Source organism: Myotis davidii, unplaced genomic scaffold (assembly GCF_000327345.1).
Source record: "Myotis davidii unplaced genomic scaffold, ASM32734v1 scaffold428, whole genome shotgun sequence".
In the NCBI taxonomy this organism is placed as follows: Eukaryota; Metazoa; Chordata; class Mammalia; order Chiroptera; family Vespertilionidae; genus Myotis; species Myotis davidii.
The window spans coordinates 1169634-1180074 of NW_006299834.1; positions in this window are offsets into that span (position 1 = coordinate 1169634).

A 10441-nucleotide genomic window follows, 5' to 3' on the forward strand; every position below is an offset into this window, starting at 1 on the left:
TTGGGCTTTGCTTTAGGGCCAGGCAAGGGACCCCTAGCTCCTGGGACTGCCAGCTTTGACCATGCCCAGCTCCCATCACTGGCTCCACCCCTACTTCCTGCTATTACTGGCCAGGGCGGCAAAGGCCCCTGATTCTCCGATCATGGCTGCCCCCCAGCTCTTAGCTCCCCCCTGGGTTTCCAATCACTGTCAGTGGCAGGGGGCTTCTTCCTGCTTTCCCTTTCGCCTCCCTGCATTGTGCCTACATATGCAAATTAACCGCCATCTTGTTGGCAGTTAACTGCCAATCTTAGTTGGCAGTTAATTTGCATATAGCCCTGATTAGCCAATGAAAAGGGTATTGGTCGTACGCCAATTACCATTTTTGTCTTTTATTAGATAGGATAGGATTGTTGTGCAGCCTCCACCACCATCCATCTCCAGAGCTTTTTCATCTTCCCAACTGCATCTCTACCCAGCGAGCAACAACTCCCTGTTCCTCTTCCTTTCAGCCCTCAGGGTCTGGCTCTGGGTTGCAGATGGTCCACATACCACCAGCAGCGGCAACCCTCCCTCCCTCTGTTCTACCTTTTAATAGCGGTATTTTAGTTTTATCTTCCTTCTGAGTAAATCACAAGAATGAGGACTTTGTCTTGATGGATCTCTGTGTCTCTTAAAAGCACTTCACTTTGTGTGAGTATATGGTGGGAGCTTCATACATGTTAACAGTTGAGCGTTGGCATTGGGTTTGAGAGAGGTAACAAGTTAAACCCAGGTCAGACCTGTGCGTGAGTGATCGGAGAGTCAGCGTGTGACGGAAACACCACCTAATAACAGGCACGGTGGGGTCAGTGTATCTCATACAGGCCGCTGGCCAAGCGGACGTGCACCTGTTGGCTCTGGCACAACCTCGGCTGAGTCTCCAGAGCACATATTCTTTTTTTTTTTTTTTTAAATATACTTTATTGATTTTTTACAGAGAGGAAGGGAGAGAGATAGAGAGTTAGAAACATCGATCAGCTGCCTCCTGCACACTCCCCACTGGGGATGTGCCCGCAACCCATGTACATGCCCTTGACTGGAATCGAACCTGGGACCCTTCAGTCCGCAAGCCGACGCTCCATCCACTGAGCCAAACCGGTTTCGGCCAGAGCACATATTCTTGCTCCTGATGGCTGCCTGGCATTGGTTTAGGTAGAGAAGGAAGGAGAAGAGGTGGGAGGTGCTGGTCTTCTTTATATAGTCCAGGAAACCGAGGCTGGAGGGAAATCAAATTGTGGTTCCACAGCTGGTAGGCTGTGAGTTGAAGCTACACTTTTATTCCTGAGACTTGACATTGACACCTGAGCCTTGTGTGTCCGGGGATGAGGCTGCCATTTCCCTCATGGGTTTTTTCCTTTCTTTTTTCAACATATGTTTGGCCCCTAGGTGCTAAGCCCTGTCATGGTGCTTTCCAAGGACACAAGTGCAGTGAATGATGGGTCAGGCACAGGCCTGCTCTGTGGCAGCTCAGAGAGGGGAGCAGCCCACTCCGCTGGGTGACTGGGGAAGGGGGCTGTGCCTGGCACCGCTGTGGGCTTGCCAAACCTGCTGGAGCACAGGCACGTGGCCCGAGAGCTTGCCCACGAACTTCACAACTGTCAGATGTGTAAAGTCCAAGGAACGTGACTAGTGTAATAAAACATTTAAAAAATGAACGGAAAGAGCATACGCAGCTTTTCTCAACGTGAAGTTAAAGGACGAAGCCTTAGTGGAGGGCTGCTGGGCAGTGAGTACCGTACAGGTTCCTAGTGGAGTGATGGGAATGCGGGGGGAGTTTCGAGCTGCATTTTGCAGAACACTCTCCAGTGACTGGCTAAGTAGGAATGAAGAAGCTGCTCAGGGGGGATTGCCTCTGATGAGAAGCAAGCGTGGCAGAGTCTGTCATTTTCAGATTGTTATTCTGGAGAAAAGTGTGATCTTTTTTAGAATGTCTTCTGGCCCTAGACGGTGTACTCAGTGGGTAGCGTCGGCCTGCAGACCAGAGGGTCCCGGGTTCGATTCTGGTCAAGGACCCGTACCTCAGTTGCAGGCTCCTCTTGGGTCCAGACCCTGGTCAGGGCTGTGCGGGAGGCAACAGTTGATGTGTTTCTCTCACATTGATGTTTCTCTGTGTCTTTCCCTCTGTCTTCCACTCTCTCTAAATATCAATGGAAAAATATCCTCGGGTGAGGAAAAGAAAAAAAACAGAGTGTCTCCTGTCTTTTATAAAAGAGATTATTTTTAAAAACATCACTGCTGTGTTTCTCTGTGTTTCAGTAATTTGTTGCAGGGCATTTTGGGGAATATTTTACACAAAGTCCCCTGTGACTGACATTTAAGTGTAAGATGTGTTTGCTGCGCGCGTAGGCAGATGTCTGGCTGCTCCATGAAGCTGCTTGCTTATGCGTTAACCTCAGCCACAGAGGACTTCTTGGAGGTGGTTCAGAATGAATGCAATTCCACCTGCTGTTCATAATTTGAAAATCCAGGTGTGTACTTTTATTTCTAGAACTGTGTTCCATTTAAAGCGCAGGAGGGTACAGACAGAGAAGCACCTACAAAGCCATTTAAAAGCATGAGTGACTTAGTCACTGTGAGGAGGGAGGTTGGCTCTGCAGCTCCGAGCATGGTCCCCAGATCAGAAAGACTGAAGGTAGAATTCTGTTTCTGCTCCTTCCAGCCCCTCCCTCCCTCCCTGCTGAGTGGCTGAAAGGGTGGACTGGAGGAGAGGGCTGCAGATAGGCCGCAGGGAGGGTGGGCAGGGAGAGCAGCTGGCGGGCAGGGAGAGCAGCTTCATTTGGTTCTGCTCTGGTGCGTGCGGAGACCAGGCAGGGACGGCCTCGTGGTTTGGAAGTCAGCACAGTTCATTCCCAAGTCAGATGCTCTGTGTCCAGTGGTAGACTGCCATCCACTGCCTGTGTGGGGTGTCCTTACCTTACAGACAGGCCCCCCTTCATTTCAGGTGCTTACTTTCTTTGAGATTTTAAAAAATCAAATTATTTCCTTAGTCTTTATCTTTCCTGGCTTAATTTTTAAATGAAAACCACATTGTCACTGACTCCTTCTTGTGAAGGATGTAATGAATGCTCAGTAGCCAGTTAAAATTTTTATATTATTATTTCCATAATAAAGTTTTCTTTTGGGAAAATTTTAGGTATGCAGATATATAGAAAAGTTGCAAGGAGTTTCCATACGCCTTTCACCCAGATTCCTCTAACGTTAACACCTTGCATAACCACAGCCCATTTGTCAGAATTAAGAAATGAACATTGGTACATTGTTATTAGCTAAACTACAGACTTGACTCAGATGTCAGTTGTTCCACTGTTCCCGGATCCGGTCCAGGAGATCACATTGCGTTTGGTCTCACGTCTCCTTAGTCTCCTGGGTCTGTGATTGTTTCTGTCCTTATTTTTCATGACCTTGACAGTTTTGAAGCATGCTTGGACAATTTGTAGAATGGCCCTCGATTTGTGTTTGCCTGACTCCCCTCCCCTCCCCCCCAATATTATTAGACTGGGCTTATGAGTTTTGGGGAAGAATACTGCAGAACTGAAGTGCCCTCCTTATCACATCACATCAGGGAGGACAGTGGCGTCAGCATGACTTATCCTGGCTGCTTTAACCTTGCAGTGTTTCCATTCTTTGGCTTAATACATGTTTAAGTGGCTCTGGTCCCCCGTAAATCAGCTCGTCCCTTCAAGACATGACCCCTGTTCTGCCTGCTTTGAGCCTGTTCCCACCATGAGGACTTGTGCTGTGGATGTCAGGGTCAAGGTGGACCCACCAGCTCATGGAAAGACATTTTGGTCACGTGATTTCTGTCAGCATTTAAGTTTTCACAATCACAGATGGAACAAGATTGGCCATGTGCTGCTAATTGTTGAAACTTGAGATTATTCTAGTCTTTCTCCTTTTTATATGTTTGACATTCCGCATAAAAAATAAAGAGAAAAAACATTCCCAATATACAGATATACTGAATCCCAGATTGTTTTGATTGTGAAGGTATTATGATGTTGGTTGTTGCCAGGGTTGTTTAGGCTGAAGTTGTTTTTTTCCCCTTAAGGCCTCCTTGGGGAAAGAAAACTTACTTCTAAACCAGTGTTAAGTGGTATTGCTAGTAACTGTGGAACAATAATATTCCTTAATATCTTTTAAAAAAAAAATTCTCACCTGAGGATATGTTTATTGATTTTGCAGAGAGGAAGGGAGAGGGAGAAAGAGAGAAACATTGATGTGAGAGAAACATTGATCAGTTGCCTCCTGTATGCTCTCCAACTGGGGATCAAGCCTGCAACGTAGGTATGTGCCCTGACCAGGAATCAAACCCATAACCTTTTGGTGTATGGATTTGCTCTAACCAAGTGAGCCATCCAGCCAGGGCCCTTAACATCTTTCATGGAAAAAATTGTTGATGTGCCATCAATAAAGAATTTCAACTAAAATTAGGTTACAAATTAATTGGGATACATTTATAGAATAGGAAGAAAATCTTTACCACTTGTTGTCACCCTAATTTGTTGTAAAGAACATCTGAATCTAATGAGTGTGACATGGCCTATTTCTAATCTGTATTTTGACATTACAAACTGTGATTCTGGTCTTTCAGCAAATGTAGCAGAGAAATACTGATATCACGTAAAGATCCTAGTCTACCCTCCTAAGCCCAAGACACGTTCTAAGAGGTGGGGAGTGTAAATCGACTGTAATTGAGTGTATAGGGGGAATGAGCACAGAGGGACCAAGGGGCCGGTCCACTCGCCTGTCTTCGTGTTCCCCCATTAACCTGCAGGCACACTGTCGCGGTGTTATGAGCTGTCATGAAATATAATGAGTGCACTGGGTGGTGTCACATTTTAAGAAGATCTTGTCCCTGGAGGTCAGATGAACTCTCAGTGGTTTATAAATGTCCCCAGCCCTACTCCATGTGTGCAGGTCTGGCTCCTCTTCCCTGTCGCAGGCCTTTGTAACAGCTTTGTGGGTGCATGTTAATTTATGGGTTTGGTGGTCACCGAGTCTGTGGGTCCTGTGGGCTGTCAGGGGCACTGGGATCTTTGTGTCCTCTCTGGGATGGGGCTGTCTGGCTGCTGATTCCCTTGCTCAGGGTGGTCACTAGAAGGGGCCTGGTTGTGAGCCTGAGGAGTCTCCTGCCTGCCTGGGTGTGGGTGGTGCTGGGGTTGGGGCCCTCATTTGGTTCTGCTCATCCAGAGAACCAGGACTTGAGTACTCACCCGAATATCTCCCTCCAACGTGCCTCTGCTAGAGTAACTCCTGTGAGGGGGAGGTTTAAGGAACCTGCTCACTGGAGGAGGTTGCTGGTCTAAGGCCTGCCAGCACCTGCTGCTTTGGGATGCAGCTGGAGGTCTGGACTCTTCCTGGGTTTTGTTTCTTTACAGAAATGGTGCATAAAACCCCAGCCTTTGGGGACTAAGTTGTGTGGAGCACTCCGGAGTCACGTTCCTTCTCTTTCCCATGCGAATGTTGTATAATTGGTAAAGCCAGCGGCCGGGGTGGTGGAGGAGGAGGCATTGGAAAGGCAGATCTTGGTTGATAGCCACTTGTTCTAGGGTTTGTCCAGAATGGGGTTTTTACCAAAGCTCTGCGGGCGGTTTTGTGCCCGTGACCTCCTTGTCTGGTGGTTTACAGAGGACTTGCGAGTGTTGTGGGCCCCCCTGTTGAGCAGTGGGCTCTCGGCGGCCCTTCCCCGCTGCCTCGTGTTGTCGCCCAGGTTTCAGGACTCATTAAGGAATCCCGTTTATTCCTTCAGGATAACATCAACTCACGCATTTGTAAAATACAAATATTCTAAAGGAGAAAATCACTGTCCACACCTTGATGTGCAGTTTTTCAGAGTGTTGTATTGACACACACACAAACGTGATTTTTAAAAACAAATGGGATCATACCGTAGACTGCTTTGTACCCCGTCCATCTTTAGCTGGTTTCACATGAGAGAGATCCATACCCTCGTCTGTACAGCACCTAAGCCGAGCCACCTGTCCTGTTACAAATGCAGTGACCACTGCCGGGCGGAGCGCCTTGCTTTCTCCCTGTGACTCCTGCCAGGTCGCTCACGGCATGTCCACAACAGCACCCTGACCTCCAAGCAGGAGCCGAGCGTCGTTCTGGACTTGGCACTCTCTGGTGCTCCGCCCAGCCGGCCCCTGGGCAAGGTCCCCTCACCCTTTCCCTTCACAAGGCCTTCTGAGCCAGCCCGTCCTCACCCATACTTCACTCGTGTGATCATTGTGAGTTCTGATAGTCACTTCCGTTTGGATTGCTGTGGCATTGGGTCACTGATTTTCCAATGTTCATTGATTGCCTGCTGTCTGAGTTTCCTGGGTTAACCTTACGCTGCTGCCACCTAAAGATGTGTCCTGTGTTTCACACCTGCCCTTGGAGAGGCCCCGTGGGCCCTTCTGTGGCTTGAGTTGTGATCAACGTCATTGGGAGCTTCCACTTCTGTCATCAGATGGTCACAATACTACCATTAAAAACGCACTGTGTGTATGTTATTTCGCTTAATCTCCACAAGTCCTGAGGCGGCTACTGAGGCATGTCTTCCTCTAGAGCAGTGGTTCTCAACCTTCTGGCCCTTTAAATACAGTTCCTCATGTGGTGACCCAACCATAACATTATTTTTGTTGCTACTTCATCACTGTCATGTTGCTACTGTTATGAATCGTAATGTAACTGTTTGATATGCAGGATGGTCTTAGGCGACCCCTGTGAAAGGGTCGTTCGACCGCCAAAGGGGTCGCGACCCACAGGTTGAGAACCGCTGATGTAGCGGAGCCGTTGCTTAGGAATTTGCCACGGGCCTGCACCTGTTCCCTGCTGTCCTGCTCCGCCCCGCCCCCCTCAGCTCAGCTTTTCCAGGCAGATGTCTGGAAGGTCCGGCAGGGGACCAGGCTGGAGCCGTTACCTGGCTCATGTCCTCACACGGCAGGATCTCACCCCATGCTGAAGTGTGACTGGGATCATTGTATTAAAATATTGCTAAGTACAGTAGCTTTTCATTTAAATGGTAAAGGTAGAAAAAAAGCAAAACATTTGTAAAATGAGATATTATAGTTAAGTTTGTAGCTGGTATCCTGTTTTTAATCGACTCCATATGTTGGACCGAGAGTGGTTAGAGACCATGTCTTCTAAATTGAATTTATATAACACACAACAGTGTTACAGGATTTAGATTCATTGATTTATTAAACACCTAATGCATGCTTATTACATGGCACATTGAGTATGATATTGAAACTTCTGAATAAGGGTTCAAATGTTTTTTATTTCTTGACACATAAAGTGTACTTGATTCTTGTTCATCTTCCCATCTCATTTTTCTGGCACTGGCCCAAAATAGAGGAGAAAGGGGAAGAAAATGGGGGCATTCTGGAATGCTTGGGATCGCCATTTGATTTATTTCCAAAGTTATACTTCTCCTGGTTTCACAGGGGATTGAAGTTGGTTGCTTGGGACTACAAAGAAAAGCCAGTGGTGGCAGAACTGAGTTTTTCCTTTGCCATCCCCAAAGCAGCACCAATAAAGTGCATGATGAGTTCTGATGAGGCCCTCAGAGATCACCTGAGCCCTCCATGGCATCACCGTGTGTCTTCTGTCTGAGCGAAGCGCTGTGCGTCATGGGCAAGCCGCTTCCCCTGAGCGATAGTCTTTTCATCTGAAAAATGTGGGCGTACCCTCACCTTGCAGGGTTTCTGTTGTATGTAAAGGCCCTGGCACATGTGTATAAAATAGTATCTAATTTTATTATCTATTTACAGGGTTTCTAAACACCAGTTCATGATGGTATTTTTACTGTCATACAGCCATACTATCAACAGTAGTTACTCTTTTATAAAGCTAAAGATATTAGTTTGAGACTTTTCATTTATTCTCAGGTTGTATGACTTGTTTTCTGTTGGTAAAGTGCCTTCAAAATGAAATAATGGGAGGTGGTTTTTTAATGTCCTTCGTGAGCAAAATAAAGTTGGTGGCCTTGTGTTGGGTGTTCCTCCTGCCCTTAATAAAGACACTGGCCAGAAAAGTAGGGAGCTTGCTTTGGTACCCTGCTTGCCCTTCAGGAGGAGGAAGCCGCAGCCAGAGAAGGGAAGTGATAGCCAGAGGTACAGAGTGACACCATCTTCCCTGCCTGGTTGAGCTGGAGCCTAGCTTTCCTGGGAGTTTTCCCACATCTCTGCTCAGTCCCCCTTCGCCGCCCCTTCAGTGCTCCCTGCTTAGTTCTGTTATGTGGCACTTGTCACACTGTGATCCTGTAGTAGTCTACCCTACTAGACTCTAAGCTACTTAAGGACAAGTGTGGTGAATTATTTAGCTTGTAACTTCCAGAGCTAGCACGGTACATATAAATCAATGAGGGAAAAACTTACTCTAAGTAACCTCCAATAAAACGTTAGCATAGCATACATATCTCTACCCTCACCACAAACCTTGTTGAACACTCCTTATTAAAAAAAAATTGATATCAGAGAGAGATAGAAACATCAGTGATGAGAGAGAATCATTGATTGGCCATCTCCTGCACACCTCCCACTCTGAACCCGCACCCAGGCACGTGCCCCAACTGGGAATGGAACCATGACCTCCTGGTTCATAGGTTGATGCTCAGCCACTGAGCCACGCCAGCTGGGCTAACACTTCGTTTTGAATTCAGACCTTCCTTCTGGAATCACTTTTCATCTTCAGGGTGTTGCCCAAAGAAAGCTCAGGTGTTCCCAGGACTGTGGGGCTGTGTGACGTCTTTACCACCAAGGTATTGTGTCAGAAGTTCAGGTGTTACTTCTCATGATGGGTTTTTATAAAATGCATAAGAAAAATTAACATGTTTTCTATCACATTGGTGCTTTGAAGTTTTTCCCAGTTGGTCTTTCTGCTTTAATTAGTCTGGCTTCTTCTTCTTTTTTTGTTTTCAGCTTTGGGCAAGTGCCAGAGAAGCAAAGAAGCTTATATAAAGGGCTTTATTTTTTTTTACTTTGCCAAAGATAGAACTGGTACTTAGCTCAGCTTGTCCTGGCACCTTCTTTGATAGAGAATGTTAGAAATTTGGCTTAGTTTATTCCTTTTTATGTATATATGTGGGAAGAGTCAAAGCAGGATGGCTCTATTTTTGTCTTGGTTTATGAAAAATATGAAAGGTAACAAATAGGATTTAAACATAGCCACTCCCCTTCCCTCCAAAAAAAGGCTTGACCTAGCATATCAGAATGTTTTTATATAACCTGTTTATGAATATGGTAGGTTTCTAGAATGTAAGATTTACTTAAGATAAAGAAAAGCTAATATTTATAATTATCATATTAGATTTTACATGTTTACAAACTGTCAGCCGTTGAAACTTATCACTGAAAGCTGCCATTTCTTAGTCGCTGATGGGAATTATCACACTTTTTTACTTAATAGTGGAGAGAACTGAGTTAACCTGGTTAGCACCTAGACCAGTGGTCGGCAAACTCATTAGTCAGCATAGCCAAATATCAACAGGACAACGATTGAAATTTCTTTTGAGAGCCAAGTTTTTTAAACGTAAACTATATAGGTAGGTACATTGTTATTAACTTAATTAGGGTACTCCTAAGCTGGCCTTCGCTAAAAATGTCCTCAATCTGATTGAGGTACGTTCGCTGAGGTCGACCCCTTCCAACTCTCCCAACCACACTCGTCTTGTATACTTGTTTCATCTATCTCCTTTCGTTCATCCTCTCTGTATGTCCAAACCATCTCAACATACCTAAAAAAATGTTTCATTTTATAATAATAAAGCCACCATCACAAAATAATTACAATTCTTAAATTGATGACAAAAATTACTTAGGATTTGCAGCTGGTTGGAAAAATACAGGTAACTTTATGCTTCGAGTAGGTACTTTTGTCACCTGCACGCGATTTGCGGACGCGTCTAGCACTAACCACTGCACAATGAGACTGCTGACTGACTGGCTCACTCAACTTGGGCATGAATGGCGCACGCCTCCCTGTGCTGCGTATCTCTAACGCCACTTCTTCAAAATAGACTCGCCCAGGCTGAAAACCGACTTCTGCGCATGGGCTCACGAAGTTTCAATCACACTGTACGTGCGCGCCCGCACGTGGTATTTTGTGGAAGAGCCACACTCAAGGGGCCAAAGAGCCGCATGTGGCTCTCGAGCTGCGGTTTGCCGACCACTGACCTAGACCATTCTGGTTTCTCAGAATCATTTGTGTATGTTGGAGGATCAGGTATTCCAAGACTTGAGACCCAATGAAATGCACTCAATGCTAACATTACACAAAACTTATTTTAGTGTTTGAAAATAGACTAAAACCCTTTTTAAAGAGGGTTTTTTCCCTTTCCTCCTCTTTTTCTTTCTTTCTTTTCTCCTGTTTTCTTCCCCTCCTCTCCCTGTCTCTTCCCTTCCCTACTCTCCCTTTTCTCTTTATTGAGATA